This window comes from Phodopus roborovskii, unplaced genomic scaffold (genome assembly GCF_943737965.1).
Source record: "Phodopus roborovskii unplaced genomic scaffold, PHOROB, whole genome shotgun sequence".
Classification (NCBI taxonomy): domain Eukaryota; kingdom Metazoa; phylum Chordata; class Mammalia; order Rodentia; family Cricetidae; genus Phodopus; species Phodopus roborovskii.
This window is the reverse complement of record NW_026126549.1, coordinates 28,413,321-28,436,732: the sequence shown is the minus strand read 5'-3', so window position 1 is coordinate 28,436,732 and position 23,412 is coordinate 28,413,321. Positions and strand designations below refer to the sequence as shown.

At 39.1% G+C, this 23,412-nt stretch overlaps 1 protein-coding gene across 3 annotated transcripts in view; it reads left to right on the top strand.

Moving 5' to 3' along the window:
* Nucleotides 1-23,412, top strand: part of Rab27b (RAB27B, member RAS oncogene family) — a 142,596-nt gene that overhangs the window by 76,217 nt on the left and 42,967 nt on the right. The window contains exon 1 of one of the 3 annotated variants that reach the window (XM_051201010.1): nt 13,274-13,435. The exons of the other annotated variants lie outside the window; for them this stretch is intronic. The gene's annotated coding sequence lies outside the window, so the exon portion shown is untranslated. Of the gene's footprint in view, nt 1-13,273; nt 13,436-23,412 lie in introns of those variants that run through there. 3 annotated transcript variants of the gene reach the window in all.

Here is a 23,412-nt window from a genome sequence, read left to right as displayed (position 1 = left end):
CCCATCTGCCTGTGAATTTTAGGATGTCAGTGTTTCTTACTACCTCAGTCTATTTTTATCTTACAAAACAGGAGTTGATTTTGTACAAATTATGTGCTAAGTCTTAATAAAAGCCAGCCAAAAGCCAAAGAAGTTTCCATTATAATTAACAAGACTACTTATATATGTAAAATACTTTAAATATTTAAGTTTTGTTCATTGTTTACTGCTTAACAATCTACATTTGTCATCACCTAGAGAGAATCAGTCACATTGTGGTAACAAGTGATCCTGTGTCTGAGCTGTTTCATTTTCACTCAGGTAGATCCAGCCACACCCCCCAAGGCAGCTGTCACTCACATGCCCACCCAACATTCCAGGCTGTCAGTTCCTGGTCCATGGCATCTTCAGGTCAGCCCATCCTTCTACAATCACTGTATACTGTGTCACAATGTTTGACAGAAGCAATTTAAGGGACAAAGGATGTATTCTAGCTCATGGTTCAGGATACACTGACACAGCTGGCTCTGTTGTGGCATCAGGAGCAGGCAGTGTGACAAGTGCACATCTCAATAGATCAGGAGACAGAGAAAGAGCTCAACCGATGCAGAGTCTGGGACATTTCAGCTTCACTCTTATGATCCCATGTCTAAAAATTCTACAGCCTCCCCAGATAGTGTCACCAGCTGGGGACAAACTATTCAAACACATGAGTTTAAGAGGGACCCTTTATATTTTTTGAGCCATAGCAACCATTGAGATATAATGGGGACCACCCAATAAATGAACATTATCCTCATGAAAATATTTTACATCATTTTTGTCACATGTTATCAGCCAAACCAATCCCTGTGTCAAACAATACTTGAGAGGCCAAGAAGGTTTTAACTTCCATCTATACAGGAGTGGGAGATGTTAGCGAAGTGTTTGCTACTCACAGATAAGATCATGCCATGTACCCATGCATTCAAATACATACACACTAATGGATAGGTTTAAAATTTGTTGGTGGTTGGTCATGTCATTATTTTATCGACCAAACAAAATCAATTTATTTTTCTAACATTCAAAGAAAAAAACATTTTTTTTTAAACACACATAAGCCTTACAAAGCTTCTGGTTTAAGATGATACATTTAAATTCACCCACTAATAAACTAGAAATCATATGAATTACTTGAAGCAACAGAAAATAATCATAATCAATATATATCTTTCTATTCTCAAAAGTTAACTCAGTTATTTAACAGAAGGAAATTGAGCATACAGCTACAGTACATGATAGATTCTTTGAGGTAAACATTTCCCAAATTAAAAAAACAAAACTGTAAAGCAACTTCGTAGTATTAGCATTATTAATCACTTTCTGTGTGTTTTGCTTTCCAATTTCTAGAAAACATGTGGTGATATTTTATATAACAATTTAGGAAGCATTTAGTTCCTTCTTAACATACTTCCCATGCTATCACTGCTATTGATGGATCCCAGGGCCTATTATGGGAACTCATTCAACCAATAATCTTTTAAGTACCCGCCCCCTCGGGGGCGGGGTCTCGGGTACAGCCTGTGTACAGAGCAACTCTGGTTACTCTCCCTCCACCAGTTGCACCTGAGACCCTGCTTCAAGGAGGTAAGTACCTCACAGACTATTTAGCTGAATGAATTCCCACAAGGACCTGCTTTGGTCAGCACTATAGAAGGGCAGGTTATCACACACTACCTAGTATTAGCCTCAAGAGCCATTGTCTGTTTATCAGTTTATCTGTTGCCTTTCAAATACACCATTAGAGATTGCACACAAAAAAGCTCTTGACCCTGTAGCTTATGTCCCAGAAATAAGAGCTGGAGAGTAGACCACGTTCCTCAGAGAATATCTGGCCCCAGGAGAATGGCAGACATGTGGAACAGACTTTAACTCAACTTGAACTTGAAGTTCAGAACACAGAGCACAGCTGAAGCCAACAAAGAACCCGGACCACAGAGTGCTGAGAAAGAGAGTAGATCCTGCATTAACTCGTGGAGTTTGGGGTGACTTATTGCAGAGCAATATTTCAGGAAAACCTTGGCGGATGCAATCACCAAAGACAAGCATTTGGGAGCAAGCCTGGTTGCAGTTACTTTAGTTAAGTACATGCAAGTGATTGTAAATTAATTATTCACCTCATCATTTAAGAACGGAGCAAAGTTTTATTAGATATATAACATGTCAAGATTAATTTCTTGGAAAATGAGCTGTCTTTAATTAACTGCTATTTGAGGAACATACCCATCCTTGTATGTACTCTAGTATTCTCGATTGTGCTGATATTTTTAAGCATATGAAGATATTTTGGCTAATTAATTAATAAAACATTCACAGTTTTATTCTTCGAACTGTCAAGCTCTTCAGCCTTGAAATAAAGTGAAGGTTCGAGATCAACTGATTTTTAAAACCTTACTGGAAACTTGCCACGATGGAAGGATTAACACCATTAGTTACACAGAGAACAAGTGTCCTTCAGAGAATACTAGGGAGGAGAGGAGTAGAGTTAAAAGATGATGGTGTCCTCATGAAGCTGATAAATTGCCCGTACTCCTCTGCTGAGAGTTGTATTGAGTATGAATGGTGTGTAGTAGGCCACACATTATTAAAGTGCATAATATGATAGGCTTTGATGTGAGTGTGTACTATGGAAGCCATCATCTGAATCAGGGCAGTGAACATGCCTGTCATCCCTAAAGGTATGTCTTGGTGGTTTCCAATCCCCTATGTATCTCCTCCTTGTTGATGGTAAAATTAATTTTTAGACTCTACCATGGGTTTGATATTTATTATGTTCCTGGTGCATTGACAAAAATTAATCCCAGGGAATACTGTGTTTCTTAAATATTTAACAAAACTGTCTATTAACATGTGTTTGAGGCACGTAAATTTTCATGTGTTACTATTAAGCCTTTGATGTAAAGGGAGAAACAGTGGAAAAGTATCTGACATAACACATTTCAGAAAGTCACACCAGGGACATCGTGAAGTTTTTTGAACAAATAATTAATAAATGAAGAATAGGAATACACTTCTTGAACTGTGCTATAAATACTCTTTGTATTGCAGGCATTCTATATAGGTGGTGTGAAATAAATGCTACTTGGAGTAAATGTTTCATATGTAAAAATTTTTATAGTCAAATGACTATATAAGATAGGCTAAATTGGGAAGAAGAGGTTTAAAAAATAGTATATGAATGCTCATTGTGAATTTTAACTGCTATAGCAGAAATAGCAGTCTCAACAGAACACATACACAAACATGTGTGCACGGATATTTTTAACAACTGACATTATAAATTTATTTGGTAGCTACACACATTCCCCTATTAAAGATATGAAAAAGGAAAAACTTGTGTAGTATATAATGAAATATAACTTCTCAACATAGGAGTAGCATTGACAATAATCAAGAGACAATATTAGTACTGAAAAGCAAGCTCATCTTTTTTTGATAATCATTATAACATTTAACTAGAATAAACCACTTTTAAACCTGTGACTGTACACTTCAAATAGTTTATAATGGGAAATAGTGAAGTTTATGAAGTTTGAATGGTTAAGTGTCTGTGAGTGTTTTCCTGAGCTAAGACTTATTTAATTAGTGTGTGTGTGTGTGTGTGTGTGTGTGTGTGTGTGCAATTTCCCTCAGAGGTCAGAAAAAGGCTTCAGATCTTTTGGAGCTGTAGGTACAGGTGTAGGTGTAGGTACAGGTACAGGTGGGTGGGACCTGAACTCAGGCCCTCTAGAAGAGCAGAACTTGCTCATAACCACTGAGCTATTGCTCCTGTCCCCAGTTTTTCTTTATTCATGTCACCTCTCCCATCTCACATATCTCACAGATAATATCTCGCAGATATTATTTTCCAAATGACATTTTCATTCCAAATGACAGTTTTATTATCTAGTTTTTTTTGTATACTGCATGCATTATTTATGTTTTCTATGGAAACAAGATAAGATTATTGCACTTCCAGAGAAGAAATTTTGCTCCCAGAAGCAATACTACTCAGTTAAATATGTATGGATCACACCCACTTCAGCTTTTCCCCTGGGGATTACACTAATGCAAGCAGAAACTTAGGAAGTGATCACTTTGTAGAGGGGACAACCTAACCTTCTTTGTAAAGACTAAAACAGTGTTTTAAACTTGAACAGAAATAGAGAGTTCTGTAAAGACAGAGACAGACATGTGTCAGGCTTTTCTACTCCATAAGTCATCATCTTACCTCCACTTGCTCCTACCTACCACATGGCTTCCTTTAATAAAGAACACATTGTGTCAACTCCTCTGGCAATCTTGGCCTGGCATATTTTCAAGTCCTCTTGACTCAGGACATAGCCATAGAAGCTCTTACTCTGATATCAATGCCTTGATTAAGTCAAGGTTCATGAGCACCAGTTTGCCAAATGCTTATTTCTCATTGAATTACTTGCTTACTTTTTTCTGCATAATTTATTAACGTGGTCTTTCTGAGCTGATGGCAATTTGAGCAATAGCCCCAGCCACTCTCTCTAAGTGTTTGCTATAAGGGTGTTCCTCAAATCATAGTTCAGGACTAGCAGAAGACTCACTCCAAGCATGGAAGACGTGTTGCTTTGGTCTCAGTCCTGTGAATAGATTCAGGCTTCTCTTGAACAACACATTTGCTTATCTTCCCACAGACACAGTGAACAAATCATCTGTTTCAGTGTGAAAGTGTGACTGTTAGAGCAGGCATTCTCTCTACTAGCCCAACTTCCTCTTCATCTTGTCCTTCATTCCTTTTTAACCCATCTCATATGAATCTTATTTTGCTGCTACATTGTATTTTCAGATTGATTTTCATTAAAAAGAAAAGATAAAAAAATAAGTGCACAAGTGCATACAAACCATAAGGCTGGACGAATGGCAGACAAGAAACATGCACATGCACAAAGGTAGCATATGAGTGAGGAAATAAAGCATTATTAGGGACTTCTGTGACACTTTTCAGTCACAGCCTAAATCCCCATGTGGCAACCACATCTTAACTTGTGATGTTATGAATCCTACATGCCTTACTTTATAACACTGTTATGTATGGAATCCTACAGAATATATTTATTATCCCTGAATTGAGTTATTCAGAATTTAGCTGATACAGCCAGAGCTCATTCTTGCTCATGGATAGTGTTCTGTCTATGAATATACATTAGTCTTAACTGTATTCTTCATGGACATGAGGGTAATTCTATAAATTTGCAGCTAAGAGGCAGATGTTAGAAATGATGTTTGGCAAACGTATTGCAAAGTGCTAGTTATTGTGACTTTTAGACAGAATGTAACTAGTTGATTAGAGTTTTGTAAAATAGTCAAATCAAGTCTACACTCCTGAAGCTGGGAAATGAATATTTCAGTTGTTCTGTGTCCTCCTTGGTGCTTGATCTCATCAGGACCTTGCCTATAACCATGAGGATGAGCACTTAGTTGTTCTTTTAGTTTTCGTTTTCTGATGACTGCTAATAATAATCACTGTTTCCTGCTGGCAGGGTATTTGTTTGTTCTCCCCTGTAAAGAGCTCACTCTACTTTATTACTCAATGGAATTATCCACCTTGATATTAATACTGTTCTACTATTTAAAAAGAATTTTTTTTCTGTAACAACTCAGAAAATAAATGACAGAAAGAAAGAAAATTTAAAAGTAAAAGTGGATGCCAAACCCAAAGATTATCATAAGCCAAACCCTCTGGACCAAGGAGTTCAACATTCACTGATAATAAACTATAGTTGTGACTTAGTGGGCCAGGCTTTGGTTTTATTGATCATACCATTTTCATGAAGAAATACTGTACCATGTCTGCCTTGAGCCCAGGATTAATGTTGTGCTGAACAAGATTTAAAAAGTCATTGAAGAATTTCACAAGGGTGCTGATGAATGACCATGACCTCAAACCCATTGAACACAAGAAGCCTTGTATGCAAAATCCAAGAAGTAGCAGTCTGTTCATATCCAGTGCACCACATAGCAGGAAATTTCAGACAGACAGTTTTACAGAGATCATTAAGCACCACAATGCATACTATATCAAAATTCCCCAGGAGTAGTGGTGCACCTGTAATTCCAGCATTTGGGAGGGAGAGGTAGGGTCATTTAGCCCCTAACCCCATGATTCTGTGACTTCTGTGAGTGGAGGTGGGCTCCTCATTCTCAACTTGGTCCTAGGGTCCAGAGAGCATTTCTAGCCTCTTGATGGCCTTTCGATACTCAGACACTGCTGGAACAGTCACTGTGCCAATCTGACTGTAACTCCAGAGAAGCTGTGTCATTGCTTGCTGCTGCACCATATAGAGGTAGGAAATGTTGCTATCCATGAATCTTTACCATCTTTCAAACAATTGACCAGTTGAAGATCACAGACAGAGTCTCAAATCTAACAAACAGGAACATTTAAACAAAATTTTTAAATAATTTACAGACAACTCAATTTAGCTGGTGAATTAATACAAGTGAGATCACAGAAGCTAAATGCTTAAATAACTAATCCTTGAAAATTTACTGTTTCCAATAGTTCTAAAGCTTTTATTGTAACACTTTATATTCTGTGAATATATGTTTCTACCAAAATGAATGAGGGATTGGCTTAGATAGATTATATTGTAAACATAAGAGCTTATTGATCATTATTAAAAAGTAGATTAGACTTAGCAAATATTTTATTTTTGTTTTTAAATCTAAATCAGAGAAGTTTTAAGGAATATTTTATCTTGACAATGGTAATCTCGAGGATATAGGATATCTATGTACTCGATACATGCCCCATTCCTGGCTGTACTAAAATATCCACAGTTAGTTGGAGAAAGTTGATTATAAATGGTGATGACATGTGAGAACACAATGGCTGGGTGAAAGTATGGGTTGTGTTTCTGCCTGTTATGAACCCACTTTTGCCACTAATGACAGGGTACAAAGTTGTGCATCCAGGAAGAGACATGGCTTTTGTGGTTACTTCCCTCATATCAAATGTAGGAGAGAGAGCTGCTAATATATTAACTGTACCATTACATCATAAGAAATATGGGGAGGGTTTCAAGACTTTTTTTTTTATTTTCACTGCAAAAATGCGCACACTGAAAGAATTCCCTTTACTTAATACAAACATTATATGGTTGGTGCTTTCCCGAGTCTGATGTGTAATGCTCTGACTCCTTTTCACAAAGCTGCATTTCCAACATTTAATGCCTCAGCTAGTAATAAGCAAATTTTCTAAAGCAAAACACAGACTAGGTAACTACTCACACACAGGGCTGTCAAATGTGTCAGTACATAAGCTGATAGAGGACTGCATTTTATCTGTATGCAGAATATTGTCATAATGACTGTCTTAGTCGGGGTTACTATTGCTGTGATGAAACACCATGAACAAAAGCTAGTTGGGGAGGAAAGGTTTTGTTCAGCTTATACTTTCTTATCACTGTTCATCACTGAAAGAAGCCAGGACAGGAACCTGGAAGCAGGAGCTGAGATAGAGGCCGTGGAGGAATGCTGCTTACTGGCTTGCTTAGCCTGCTTTCTTATAGAACCCAGGGTCACTAGCCTGGGGATGACACCACTTACAGTGGACTGGACCCTCCAACATCAATCACTAATTAAGAAAATGCCCTACAGGCTTGTCTATAGATTGTTTTTTAAATTGAGGTTACTTACTCTCAGATGACTTTTACTTGTCTCAAGTAGACATAAAACTAGTCAGCAAGGTGACATAAAAATAAGTAATATTTTCCTATATACTTAGTTTTCTAAAATACAACTGTCTTCTAATTAATAATTTGTTGCCATGGTTATTGAAATGATTAGACAATGTCTTATTATAATTGTGTTCATGGTTAAACTTAAAGCAGTTTTTCATAGGCATACCAGAGCCCATATCAGAGGGTCTATATCAGAGTCCACTTGTACTGTGACTTCTCAGAAATCGATTTTCATTAAAATTGCATGCAAACATACATGAAATTGAGCCTTGGCCATGGTATTTTCCTTTAACATAGGAAAAAGAAATTCAACATAAATTACAATAAGCTCCAAATTAGGTTTCCTCATTTCACATTCTAAGTATGTGAGGCAAAATGAGATTAGAAGTTACAGAAGGCCAGAGCCCATGGATGGCCCAGATACAATAGTAACTGCATGCCCAGTGTAGAACACATGTTTAAAGAGTTTCTTGTGTTTTGCATTTGGATTAACCTACTCTCTAAATCTCTAAGCACTCACATGTCCTAAAGTTACATCCTTGCAAGTGGGTAGGACAACCAGCATGGCCTGGGAGTCCAGTCTTGTGACTGGTTAGTCATGCTCTGGAGTTTCCTCCAGCTGGGGAGGAGTTGATTTTTATTTGTGATTAGGAAGAAACCACACAAACTAGCAATCAGCAGAAGGTACAGCCACACCCTTCTGCCTGCCCAAAAAAGCCTACCTTCATTGTCATTCAATACAGGATTGAAGTTATCTGGAAACCTTGATGTTCAAAAGTGTGGAGTCTAAGCAGAAAAAAAAAATGTGAAGAGATCATTGAAGATCAAAGTCAGTATCGTGACCATATAAAGTCTGAAGAATGTAGCTCATACCACAAAAGACAAGAAAAAAGAAATCAAACACATCCATCTATCTATCAATCATCTATCTAGCTGTCTATCTATCTATCCATCATCAAGCAAAGCACTGCATCACACATGCATGATCCCATCACCAGGGAGATAGAGATGGGAAGATTAGGATTCTACTTTGTATTTTTGTTAAGGTAATGCAAAACAAGAAGAAATAAAAATGAGATCTGGGCTTGGGGGTGAGAGAAGGAAGAGGGTTAGAGGAAAAACATGGGCAGAAAGCATTATATAAGTATATGACATTGACAAAAGACAAATTCATTAAAAATTAATCTAGTAAGGAAAATTCCTTAAAGGGACAGAAGAGCAGGCTCAGCAGATAAGAGCACTTCCTGCTATTCCAGGGGACCAGGGCTTGATTTCTGGTAGTCATTTCTACTTTGATCCCACTTAGGATGGCTGTAACTCAAGCTCCAGAGGACTCTGATGCACTCTTTTGGCCTCTGCTGGCACCCGTGTGTATACATGCACATGCGCACGCGCGCACACACACACACACACACACACACACACACACCACTCAACACACAATGAGAGAGAGAGAGCTTTTAAAATAATGAAACAGAAAAGGAAGGAAATGGTGTTAAAGAAGCCACCAATCTTCCCTTAAGTCTTGAGCTCAACACCATAGTAAATTTCTTGTTTTCTGTTTGTTCTTTCATATTTCTAAGTGGTTTGTTAGCCTAGTAATTATTATTCAGCCATCTTACACAATACTCACTAGCTTTATGCGACCGTAATTAAGGATGCAGTTAGCTTTCTTACACATACACATTCCCAGTCTCCTTCTCAACACCTTTCATGTGTAATTTATTGCAGTTTGCTTAATTCCCTTGTGAATATTATCACACTAATTATATTCACACCAGAATAAAGCAGTATTCTGTTATGTATCCCCTTTCCTATGCAACATTTTGCTTTTCCTGGAGTTTGTGAGGTGCCTTTAAATGTTATGTATTACTTTTTACACACAACTAAGCTACTCGAAATTGCCTTCAAATATTCTTTAAAATTGTGTCAGTCAGAGCAGTCTAATTGCTCTAACAGCCTCAAAATCTTACTGTCATTATACACTTTTACTTCTTGCTCATGTCATAGTTTAGAAGTACCAGCTGGAATTTTTTTTTCTGGCTAAAATCTTCAGGGTCATAACTTTCTTCCTTCAGAAGCTCGATTGTTAACAGGTGGTGGTACATGACTTTAATAACAGCACTTGGGAGACAGAGGCTGGTAAATCTTTGAGTTCAGGGCCATCCTGGTCTACAGAGTGAGTTCTAGGACAGTTAGGGTAACACAGGGAAACCCTGTCTAGGTGTAGGAGGCAAGGGAGGCATTCAGGATCCATGCAGTGAAGTCTGTCATTTCTGCCACAGACCCTTGGCTAACACTCACTTGAATGCTCCTTAACATGCAGGGAGCTCAGACAGAAGTCCAGAGGGGTGCTCTGAAGAATGGAAGGGATCTGGTGAGCACAGTGAATAATTTCCAGGTGTGCAGGTACCAATGCTAACATCTTCTTTCTTGTGATTGGAGATAGACCTACTTCAGCCTTCCTCCTGCTTGCCCCCTTGTAGTGAGATATCCACCCCAACCACCCCTGTTGTACTGTCCACCCTCAGTGGGGCATGGGAACAGGTGTGGGAGTGACCTGGGGGAACTAGTCCTGGACCCCAGCTGGCTCTCTTACTTCCTGGTCGAAGACAGAGAGCATCCAGAGGCATCCTTGGAACGCGAACCTGTGGCAGTCATCTGTTTCTGGTGTAAGTGATTTCTCCCTAAATGAATATCCATCACACAATATTTTGCCCTGGAATCTTATTTTCCACACTTTTCCCCTGGCCTGCTTCACAAGAACTCTTCCAAGGAACTATAATTTCTCTCTCATATTGGACTTGAGTTTTCTGAGTTTTGTTCTTACTCTTCTTGATTTATCGACTTGTTTCTGGGAAGCTGTTTTTCAAGGGTTACATAGAAGAATGGATAATTTTGAGTGCTCAAACCATGAAAATGTCATCATTTACATGGCTAACAATTTGGGCATACTATTCTAGATTCAAAATAAACTCATGTTTTAATATATAAGGCATTCAAAGAAACATTTCCATTTGCTATTCTTGGGAAATTCAATAATTTTCCCCTATGTAAATGATTTGCCTATGGCTCTGGAACACATATTAAATGTTTGTGGGCTACTGTTATCTCAGAATGATATGTATATAATTAATGAGTAAATATAAAGGGAACCTTCATCCTCACAATCCATAGTCTTTATTTGTGTAATTCTGAAAGCATTATTTTTTTCCATTCACTTCTCCATCCCTTTCTGCACATGAAGTACTCATCTTCTAGAACTTTCTAGGATTGTTTTGGGTTACTTTTTTTCTACAACATTTTATGTAGCTTTTGTTCTACTTCACTGAGGATTAATTTCATTGCTGTTCAATCTCACTAGAAGCAGAGTCAAAGGGCCTGTGTTCAGATCTTACTTGCATTCTCAGGAAGATTGGAGGATGGAAGAAGCAGATGAAGGAACTTGGTTGATTACATAGCAGTGGGGAGGAACTTCAGATCCAACCACTCTGTGTCTCTAACCAAGCCCCATACTCCACAACTTGTTGACAGTCTGTGGCAGTATTTCTGCCTCCTAAAGTCTCAGTCTGCTGGGGTTTTGAGGGGAGAACAGCTGAAAACCCCATGTCCTTCACTGTGCCCACAGACAGGCACTATGTAATCTGTTTCTCTAAGTCATACCTGCCTTGAACTGATTGAGCATCTTTAAATTCATCCATCCCAATTTATTTTATCTGGTGATGTCTCATGTCTCTTTTATTCCCTTTTATGACCTAAAAGTAGTTTTAGAACTTCAAAATTGGTGTGTGTGTGTGTGTGTGTGTGTGTGTGTGTATGTGTGTGTGTGTGTGTGTGTGTGTGTGTGTGTGTGTATGTGTGTGTGTTCCAGGAGTTTGAGGAGGATGAAACACAGGTGATGAATTTGCCAATTCATCTAGAAGTTTCCCAGTTACAATGATATCTGCATATATATCAGAGATGCTTTGCAGAATGAGACAGACATTCTATCTGTTTAATTTGTGCCATATATACCCCAGGCACAAAAGAGCCTTTAAAAGTGTTACCTTCGCACATTTTGTTTTTTCTGTTAGAAGAGCCAAAACAATTTTTTTTTTGAGTCAAATGATATTGTAGCTCGAGAAGATGGCTCAGTTTTTAAGAGCACTTGTCACTCTTTCTGAGGATCTGGGCAGGCTTTGGCTCCCAGCACCCAGATGGTGCCTCACAACCATCAATGACTCCAGTTCCAGGGGAGCTGATGTCCTCTTCTAACCCTCTAGAGAACCAGGCATGCATATGCATGCGTGCACATGCATACATACATATGTACATACATACATACAGTCACAACACATACCTTTGGGAGGATGGGGTAGATTAAGCACTACTAAAATAGCAAGTGCAGCCAACAGTTCCATAAGATAAAGTGCCAGGCATTGTTCTAGACTACTGACTCATATTAACTGTACAAATCCCATCTCTTCTCCTCCCAGTTTTTCTCCTCTTTGACACAGGTCTCACATGCAACCTAAGCTGACTAGGATCTCACTTTATAGCCCTGACTGGCACTGTTATTTTATCTTCAAGGAAAGCACATCTTTGTGCTTGGGCTGTGGTTTGGGCATTCCACAAGAAATGCTTCCTAGCAGATCTTAGCAGTGCCTTACACTCTGAAGCATGAGGTCAGGTATGAGTTAAACAACTAAAACTTAAGTCATTGTCTTCCTAACTCTAACGGTAAGCACAAACAACAGGTTTGAAACTATTTTCTTTGTGAAGGAATGTGTCAAATGCTATTAAATGTATTCAATCTTGTATTCTTACCTTGGCCACGAGTCTGTGTTTCCGGATGCCAGAGTATGTTGAATGCAATGCCCAAAGGCTACACAGGATCTTCACTTAATGGGAAAATCCAAAGCATTTATCTAGTATAAGACTTGCCACATACTGTGAACTTAATAAATTCTAGTTTAGTGACCGTGTTTATTATTTTATTTAGCAGTAATCCATTAGCCCCCAAGTGGCTTTAGGAAAGAAGTATTCCTGTGGTGTGGATTGACTGTGCATTCTTATATAAGTGTCCTAACATTAGAAATGCAGTTTCCTTCCAATCCCCACTCTGATCCTATGCTTTTCTCTGCCCTCGACTTGGAAGCCCTTGCTCTAGAAGGCTGCACCTCACCCCACCCCCATCCCATCCCACCCCCGGGGTGGAGGCTATCTGTCTGAAAGCTGGTTTCCCCATACTGCCTAGGGCTTTTTGAGAGAGGTGTCAGCGCAAAGCCAGAAAAATAAGTCAATGAAAACGAGCTGGCCACTATGACATGCACCCCCACAGCTTTGAGAATCCACCAGCAGCCAAGTGTGTTTCTTATTGCAGCGGTTGAGTCACCAGACAGACTGGCCCGAGGTGAGCCAGGCACATCCGCGTTAAGACTCAGAGACACGCCTTCTTCTCACACAAACCTTCCTGATCCCAGGCGCCTAGGCGGACTCCCGGGTGGTGCTACCAGCCCAGCCACTCGCTGTCCGGACAGACAGAGGTTGGGGACCGCCTGGCGTTGTACTGATCACTGATCGCGAGCCACAGGTTGCAGACACAGGGAGCCTTGCCCATGACAGCGGCGCTGTGAGGCTGCTGGTGAGCAGTGGCTGCTGGTGGGTCCCAGAGCTCGGGAAGACAGGAGCGGCCCTGAAACCTGACACCAGCGCCCACGCTGAGGCTGTTTCCCGGGCTGGTGAGTTGGGGAAGGCCGGCTTTCGGCTGGAATTCGGTCCCACCCACTCTGGGTGCCCGTGGGGCTTCAGGGAAGGGGAACCCCAGAGGGCTCAGCCTTCCATCTGTTGCCTGCAGAAAGCAGAGGAAGGCAGACCTGGGGGCTACTCCTGCTCAAATGGCCCCAGCAAACTCTACCTCCTTTGCTTTTGTGTGTGCCTATCCTAAAGCTGACTAGAACAGAAACCAACCCCCCCCCCCAAAAAAAAAAAAAAAAAAAAAAAAAAAAAAAACACTGAACAGAGGCAAGACCATCTGTATTTTTTTTTTTTTTTAAAGAAAACAAAAAAGATTATCAGCAAGAAGAAGAGTGGCATGCAGAGAGAAAGGACTGCGGGAGGCTGGTGGGGCAAAAGACAGGACTTGTCTTGACACTTCCTTAAGATGAATCAGCCACAGAAAGTGAAGAGTGTTTTCCGTGTTTCATTCCAGTGTTTGCCCCATTACTTCCAAATTCTGATCAAAGTTTTGCATCTAGGGAGTGAGTGTTACTGCCATAGCCCCAGTACAACCACATTCAAGATTTCCCCCACTACAACATTATCTTAGCAAGTCTCTGGAAATCATTGACTCAGGTGATGTGTAAGCAGTGATGGCCTTCCTAGGAAAAAGCTATGTTTGGTCAAAGCCTGCACACCTGTAACACCTTGGCCAGCTTTTGGTGACACGATTTAAAACTAAGGCTGGAGTTTAAATGGATTGCGTGTAATTTCGGGGTATTAACAAAGACATGAGTTTTTGTTTGAATCTGCTTAATACCCACAGTTCTCAATATTTAGTTGTATTCATACTTACAGGTGCATACAATGTACTGGTGGACAGTTGTAACCTTTCGAAAAGTAGCAAAGACAGCCATCAATATTATTACAAGTGGATAAGTTCTCTGTACTTTTAAGTACTGTAAAGTTCAGTCTGTAGTTATAAAATGAAAGAAGTGCTTTTCTGAAACCACCATGCCTACTCCAATAACAAGTTTTCATAGTTTCCAAAGGTAATTCCTTACCCACTGTTCTTACAAGCAGGAACTTCTACGGATCACCACAAGGTATAAACTTGCCAGGTACTCTAACATTAAGGAGACCCCTCTGATTAAGGACTGACTATGAACTCCCCCGATCTCTTACTATCATTGCTCTTGAATGAAAAACAAAACATTTCAGATGAAACTGGATAAGCCTGTTCTCATCTTTGCCAAGTGGCAATAAAAAGAATATGTCAAATGCAAGCAAACCACAGCTCTCCCTCCCCATAGGTCATTTCTAGAACAGGCATGTTTGACCTGATAAGGAAGCTAACCCTGGGAAAGCAATCCGCTTAACTCATGGTGCACCACATTGTACGACTTCTGCCTCCAGTTTCAGGTTGGGCCTTCATTTATATAACTACTCCTCTAGAAACGTGGATGTCAAAGTCCCAGGTGGTTCACCACTTGCATCTCCTGATTTTCCCCATTCTTAGAAAGTTGAAGTTTGGCTTTCAACCTAGGTCAATGGTGTTCCTAGTGCTGCAACCCTTCAATACAGTTCCTCATTTTGTAGTGACCCCCAACCATAAAATTATTTTCATTGATATTTCATACCTGTAATTTTGCTACTGTTGTGAATCATAATATAGATATCTGTATTTTCTGATGGTCTTAGGTGACCCCTGTGTAAGGGTCATTTGATCTTGAGAGGGGTTGTGATCCACAGGTTGAGAAACGCTGGCTGACCTAGTGCAGCATGGAAGGCACTTCATCTAATGCTCATCTCACGATGAGTCCAGTTTCTTGTGTTGATTCATCAAAGCTGGTTAACCAACAGCTCAACTCTGAAGCAATTACTTGTAATGCTGAGATGCAGAACAGTTCCAATAAAAAGAGACAGGGCAAACCAGATGTTTCCATGAATTATTTGTAGAGATGCCTGGCAAAGGATTGGCTTTCTGCATGGTTAGGTGTATAAAGTATGGAGTGGATGTTCTGTAGATACAGGAAATGGCAACATCACTAGATGGACCTGTTCTTAGCACTATATACTTGGCTGGTTTTAGATCCTTTTCAGTTATTATTCCTGGACCTCAAATGTTGAGCTTCTCTTACTAGCCCTCCTTAAATAAGCAAAGGACTAGTATTGTGTAAGAGCTTTCTGGTTAATAAATGATTAAAAGAACCCTTTCATAAATTCAATATTTTAAACTTGTGTAGTATCTTGAGAAAAGAAAATAATATATTCAGTTGCTTGCTCATGCATTCAATAAATATTTCTAAATAGCGCCAAGTGTTGTTATAGGCTCTGTTGACAGACATGAACAAAATAAGAAGACATCCCCAACCTTGTGGATCTTACTACTTATCCCAAGACATCCCTAACCCTGGGGACAAAGAGTTGACAAGACAAACAGGTTACTTCCATGACACATGACTCACAGGTGCTAAGAGAAATAGAGTACAGGGCAAGAGAGAACTATTCTGTAAGTTTCAGTAGTGTCGGGCTGGGGGATGGGAGTGCCAGGCTGCAGATTAAGTGCCAAGGTGAGTGGTACTGAGAAGCTATTTCAATGACTAGAGCAGGTGAGGGAGTGAGCCACTGGAGACTCTTCCAAACTAAACAACCAGGAAGTTGAGATTTGTCAGTCATATTCCCTGGGTGAGGCACTAATAAGGCCATGGCAGAGAGGGCTTTGAAGATGATACTAAACAGTTGGTTTTGGGCTTTCACTTTGGGTGAATGAGAAAAAGCTATACTAAATAGACTATGAAACATGCTCCAACAAATCCTTGCCTAGAACATTATAAACATTAATATTATTCTAAGCTCCAAGAATAAGAGATGCTAAAAAACAGAAGGACTCTGCTACATATACATTACCTCCTAAGGTGGAGAGAGAGAGAGAAATGTATACAAATTAATAATCCTACAAATTTAATATTATTAAAGAAAGCATGGTAATGGGTAAAAATAATGACACTGGTTAGGAGAAGCCTTGGGAAGAGGCATATTTTACTGATATATATTTCACACTACATTGATTATGACTATTTCAAAGATAGTTCAAGGTATAGGTTTAAAATATATAATGCTTGTGCAGGTTGTGTGCAAATACTACATAATTGTGTATAAAGGTTGATGCTTCTATTCATGCAGGTATTCTTAGGGGCCTTTAAATCAGTCTCCTGTAGAAGCAGGGGGAAACTACACATTGTGAACTACACTGATAAAACTGAAATATTTTCCATGCTCATCTCTTCAAAAACCTGACTTTGATTTTGAAGAATTGTATATAGAATGTGATGATTTGTTTAAAGCTGTCTCTCTGGATTCATTGAAGACAATGATTGCAATTTGACTACAATAGGAGAAGGGACAGAGATAAGGCTACTTTAACTGACCAGCAATGGCAGCAGTGTAGATGAACATTGGAACTGCAGTCTTTGATAAAAGCAAATCCATTCAGAAATTATTTTAAAGTGGAGCTGAACAGATTTACTAATAAACCAGGTAAATGGTAAGGATGACAGAAAGAAAGATTGAAAATGAGCATCAGAGTGCATAAAGAACAACTTGGGTAGATCATAACTGTTTCTTAAGACTGGTAGAGATGGGTTAGGAAAAGATTTAAGAGGGAGGTGAAGACATTCTTACCAACTATCTGAAGTATTTTTCAGGCTTCTGGGTGAAACAGCCAGTTAGGCTTTTCTCCTTGTAGATCTACAACAGCTGGGAGTCATAAGCCAACATACAGCTAAACCCAAAGTCTTCAAAATGTCAACTTAAGAAAGCTAGGGAGAGACTGAGATCTAGATCATAGAACTTATCTATAGTTTGATTTGACATTGAGGGATCTTATAATTGGAAACATCAAGTGATAAGACAGTTATCAGGTGACACTGTCATCATGACCACAAGACAGGAGTTTTTTAGAGAATGGCCAGTGGTGCCAGATGTTGCTAAGATAAAGACTGAGATGAGACATATCTGATCGTACATGGCAGTGTAGAGACATGGGAAACCTCAACAAGAGATGGACTTCTCCAAATAAAATATTCAGAAAAAACTAATAAAACTTTAAAAGTAACCTTTCACCTAATCCTAAGTGAAATAAGAATTAGAGAGCATCAGAAAAACTTATGAGCTATATTCAGACTCAAAATTAATTTTAAAATGTGCTTGTAGAACAAAGAAATACTTGCAAGGGTGTTGTGAGTTTTCAATGTACTTTGAGGAAGAGTGATCCTGGGGTAAGTGCTAAAGAGCTATCAATTCTTTAAACATCTTTTCAGAACACAGCAGTGAATGAGGAAGTGTCTCATAGCATTGCATTAATGTGAGAGAAAGTGAAAAAGTGGAATTAATCTCTCTGTCCTCCCCTGAACGTCTGATGCTGGAAACTTAACCCAGGGCCTCCAGCATGCTTGATTTAATACTGAGTTCAATTCCTGTTCTCCTTTCCTATATCCATTTTGCCCACAATGACCTCCCATTCTATGTACCAAAGTGTTCAACTTAGGTTTTGCATTCTTATTTCTGAATGAAAGATAATAGTATTAAAAATGGAAGCATTGGGCTAAGAAAGAAAAAAAATAAGCCTGCTAATAATCATCATGAGCACAAGGGATTTCTTTAAATGGAAAACATAATGGTGGGAGTGAAGGAGATTTCTGTGTAGACACAGAAAGTCAGTTGAAGCCTGAAAGATGTCTGGTACTGGACAGGGAAAGAACTGAAGAAGAACAAATTAGGTAGGAAGGAAACATCTATGGGATTTCTAGCCTGGGATGAGCATGATGCATTCAAGAGCCTGAGAGAAGAGGGTGGAAGGTAGAAAGTGGGAGGCAGAAAAGAGCATGGTGAGCTTGGGCATGCCCCTTGGGAACTCATTACTGGAATGGATAAGACCAAGAAGGATAATACAAAGAAATTATTTATCAGGGGTGTTGTGGGTGTGGCCTCCACTGTGAAATTACATTAAATGCAATCAAATGACCTTGCAGCTATAAGCATGGTCATACATATCTGAGAACATAATATGTAGAATAGTTAGTAGGTAGCCTAGATAAAACCTTAAGAAGTGATTATGGAAATTTTAGTTGTGAGAAACAGAACATATCAAAGTAAATTAGGTTGGTACTGTTGTATGCAATTGTTTAATATTCAAATATGAACAGACATTTTAGGTAGGTAAAGCTGTTTCATTGCTGGCAAATATAGGTGCATGCCTTGGTGATATACAGAGAGCAGTTAAGTTTACTCTGTCATTAAGCAAACATTGCCATCACTAGACAATGTGAATAGGTACAATACAAGGCAATCCATCTCAAGACTTAGCAAACCAAAGGATGCTATTGATTGTTCAAATGCCCTACTCTATAGCTCTGGACCTGGGGAGTCTACAGATCTTGCTTTTTGTTTATTTCCTTTTCTCTTTCCTTTCCTTTTATTTCCTTTCCTTTCCTTTCCTTTTCTTTTCTTTCCTTCCCTTCCCTTTCCTTTCCTTCCCTTTCATCCCATTTCTGTATCTATCCATTTAAGTTACAGAGAATGGGTAAAATAAAAAGCAGGAGAGGATCTTGTGAAGAGTAGAGACAGAGACACTCAATAAGGGGCAATCATTTCAGTAGGATAAACCACAAGTCTTTATTTTAGCCTCCCCCCACCCCACCCCATAGCACACTCATTTCCACTTATGGTCACTCAGGTCAACTCAAGCTTTTGTTGCTTAAACTTGCTTAGAGAAGAGAAACTATTAAAATTGGCTGAAGGGGCACCCTAGGTAAAGAAAAATTAATTCATATCCCATTTCTCCACTTTAACTTAAGCAAAGGCTCAGAGAGCTTATTATAATAATGATTCAGTACTTAGTCACCACTTGGAGTATATTATTTTCTTTAATAAAACATGATTCAGATAAATATTTATGGCCATGTCCAAACACAGAAAATATAGAATGAAATTACACTTTTTTTTTTTCAAAGAGGGGATGAAAGATGAAAGATTGGGTCCTACACTCTCCTTAACAGCCTCTTCGTCTGCACTCGCTCAGGCTGGCCTTGAACTAACTCTTAATCCTTCTGATTTAGCTTCCAAGTACTGGGATTACAAGCCTCCATAGCAGATCTTTTTTGATGAACCTTCTTTGGACCACCAGCCCCCAATTAATAACAAGGAGACATTATTAATTATGAAAGTTTGTTCTATAGCTTATTTTTTGTTCCCAATTGACTCTTATAATTTAAATTAGCCTGCTTCTGGTAATCTATGTTCTACCATATAGCTCTTCACCTCCCCTCCATTTGTACATCTGACTTGCTCCACTTCTTGTTGGCAAAATCTGTCACACCAGATTATAAATCAGAGTTCCTATATCTTCCTGGAAGTCTACCTATCTTCTCCTGCCCAGGTCTTTATTAACCCAATCAAGTGCTTTAGGCAAGTGAGGTAAAACAGAGACACATCTTTACACAGTTTGCTCAAGTATCCAATATGCCACACTAAAATGGGCATCTCTCCATGCTTAGAAAGAATAGAAACCATTTCTAATATCTAGACAGGCTACATCTTGACTTGGGTGATTGCTCTGCCTGATTTAAACTTCTAACTTTCTGAAGTTTTTCTCTAAAGGCTACAAATGCAGGAACAACATCCTTTTGCTAACTTTGTAAATCCTTGACTACACTAAAGATGGACACTGCAGCTCACTATATGGAAACTGTTGTCCCCAGACTGGAGTCCTGGGCTTGTCCCCTCTATGTTTGATCTTAATCTTTCTAGGTATAGTAAAATATAGTGTACTCTTGAATGCTACTGATCAGTGTTGGGATGTTAGAGCATTAGGGACAGCACAGAAAGAAAAAAAAAATCCCGAATCCCTGTAAATATTCACACATGCATAACAGAGAGAGAGAGAGAGAGAGAGAGAGAGAGAGAGAGAGAGAGAGAGAGAGAGAGAGAGATCACATGATGTAACAAGCAGGTACACAGTGAGTCATAGAAGCAAGACCTAGACCTACTTTTTAATCATCAGTTAGAAACTGATGCTAGCTGATGAAGACCACTCAGTAGTTACCACATTAGAAAACCATTTGCAGATTTATTTTTGTCCTGGAATTTCCCTAGAATAATATTGAGTGATTCTTATTTTGAATTTATCCTGTACCATCTCCCCAAATCTCCTTTGTTTGATTTCAGTTTTTCACATAGACAATAGGATAACAAATTACAAAAAGGAGGATGTCTAACTTAATAGTAACACTTGCTGCAGTTCTTAATTTGGATGCTGTCTGTCACTGTCAATGTTGGGAGTTGACAGACAGATGTGTTAAGAAATCATTCCATTGAGATTATAAAGAGTGCAGAGAAAGGTTCTTGTCCAGGATGTTTGGTGCTTCAATGGGTAAAGTCATTGCAGCCTACAGATGTTCTCCTCTCTGCAGCCTTGAGAAGCCCTGGGCTGCAGGTTTCCTGTGTCATTGAATCCTGTGTGGTTTCTCTGTGAAAGACTACAGGATGACAACCAAGTTGCTTTCCCTCCACCAGCATGTTCTCTCTGGTTCTCCACAGAGTTTCAAGTTGAATGTATCTTAAGATGTGGCTCCTTGCAGCACTCAAGCTTCCAGAATCCTCTTTATCCCCTAAGTAGAGCTGTGTATGAGACCAGGGAAGTAGTTCCCAGAGGAACTGAATTAGAGCTGCTTTAGTGAAAGCAGTCTTGAGGCAGGGCCTAAGTGGTCTGGAGAACTGAGGTGGATTTTTAAAATCAATCTGAAAGACATTCATGCCACTAAGGATAACAAGAGAACTAGATAACTGAGAACAAGAACTAATTTAAAATGAAAATTCTAGGACCATTCAAATATTTTGTTCAAATATCCCTGAATTCAGTTCCCTATCTTAACTTCTACTCTTTTGCCTTTTGCCTCCATGACTTTGGACATCTCCTTTACCTTAATCATCAAGGCACTTATTTGTAAAATCTTGGTTAGTTGTGAATTCCTAAGATATAATACAGCTAGATACTCAATAGACCAGCTAGCCTACAACAGCCAAAGAGATCATAGGTCTTTCTGTTAATGACTTAGAGGATGTCTATGGCATATCCATGTATTTCCTTTAAATGCTAATATTCACACAAATTTGGGCATACAGTTGAAGTGGGTTTTTTTTTTTCCTTATAGTGAACATGCATTCTTCACTATGCTATTTCCAAAAATACAACTTTCCATGATTCAAGAAAGCACTGAATTCTTTATTAAATGTGTGTTGTGTCATTTTCTCTTTTTAATTCTTTAAGGTAGTCTGAAGTTGACTCTTACATCTAAAATCTTAACAAGTGAACCAAAAAGAAGCAGAGAGAGAGAGAGAGAGAGAGAGAAGTAGGGTAAGGAGACAATTTAGAAGGATACATGTATGAAATGCCACCCTGAGATTTGTTCCTTTGTTTGCTAATTAAAATTAATAGAATATACATTTTAAAACTCATGAATATTGGCCCTATACTCGCAAATTGGAGCATTTGTAGAACAATACTTTGTAACCAGTAGAAACATTTTTTATCGTGATTTTTTCAAAAATTGGGCTTTCAAATTGATTTATTTTTTTTCTGTAGTAAAGATGTATAATGTGTGGTCATCACATTCAAAGGGTAGACACAACACAAGAAATTAAAGAATTATTGACATTCTTTGGCCAGCACAAGTTCCGACTGTAATAGCACAGTGTAAATTTTAAAGAAATGTCAAGTTAGTTAAAATTAATAATGCCATTTATTACAGCAAGAGGTTGGATACCTATTGATTCAGGTGCCTCCTTAGTTGGATTAAACCTCTGATTCCCTGACATTTCCCCCATAGACATCCCTGGATAAAGGAACAACACAAGCAGTCAATAATTTCCTAATTCCTGGTGGCAGTAAAGGAATCTATGCAATTCACTTCATGGAGACTACTAGCTGCCTGCCCTCTCCCTGCTTCAAGCATTGAATTTTTACTACCTTAAGCCTTATGATTACAATTTCATCTGAAATATGATTCTAGTCCATTTGAATTTGTTGACAACACACTAAGTGCCTTCTGTGTAGTGAGCACTGCTTTTGCAACTTTCCTTGTAAGGATGAACAAGCATCTTTGAGAGTGTCTGCTCTCAAAGAACGTGGAGCCTGGTGAGGCTCTGTGAGCAGATGCCCATAACCCGGTAAACTTCAGTCATTCTTAAAAGACAGTGCTGATGTAACAGGAAGGAAGGTAGACCTGAAAGGTTTGATGTGTGGAGAGCTCTTTGGTTAGATATGCAAACGAGAAGATCACAGTTTAGACTGCTGGTTGGTGGTGGCAGTGTATGCCTTTAATCCCAGTACTCCTTAGGCAGAGAAAGGCAGTTCTCTGTGAGTTTGAGGCCAACCTCTTCTACAGAGCTTGTTTCAGGACAGCTGGGCTGGAAAGAGAAACTCTGTCTTGAAAAACAAAAGACAAAACAAACAAACAACCAAACAAAAATCTCAAATTGCCAAATCTAGGAAGGGGTCAGATCAGGGAAGCCTTAACATGAGTGGGCCCTAAGAAGATGTGATGGAAGGGAGATAAAACTTGTATAGGTGAATGTGATGCCTTGAGTTTAATAAAGGGTGGATGGATAACACATGGTGCACAAAACTCAAATCTGGGAAGGAGAAAGTGAATCAGCTTGGGAAGGGACACGGACATAAGTCCATTTGGCATGCCCATGGCTATTTGACTAGGTCTATTCAGAAAAATACCAATCAAGTTATGTCTTTTGGGAGAATTCTTAGTGGTAGAAATTAAAAATAATGGTAAGAGATGGTCACTAACATCCATGAAACTAAGTGTCATTTCTTGGGATGTCCCTGAATTGTGGGGAGAATCAGCCACCTATTGAAGTGGTGATTATTATTGTTATTATTAATTATTATCTGCTTTCTATAAGAGTGTTCTGTTTTGGTTAGTAA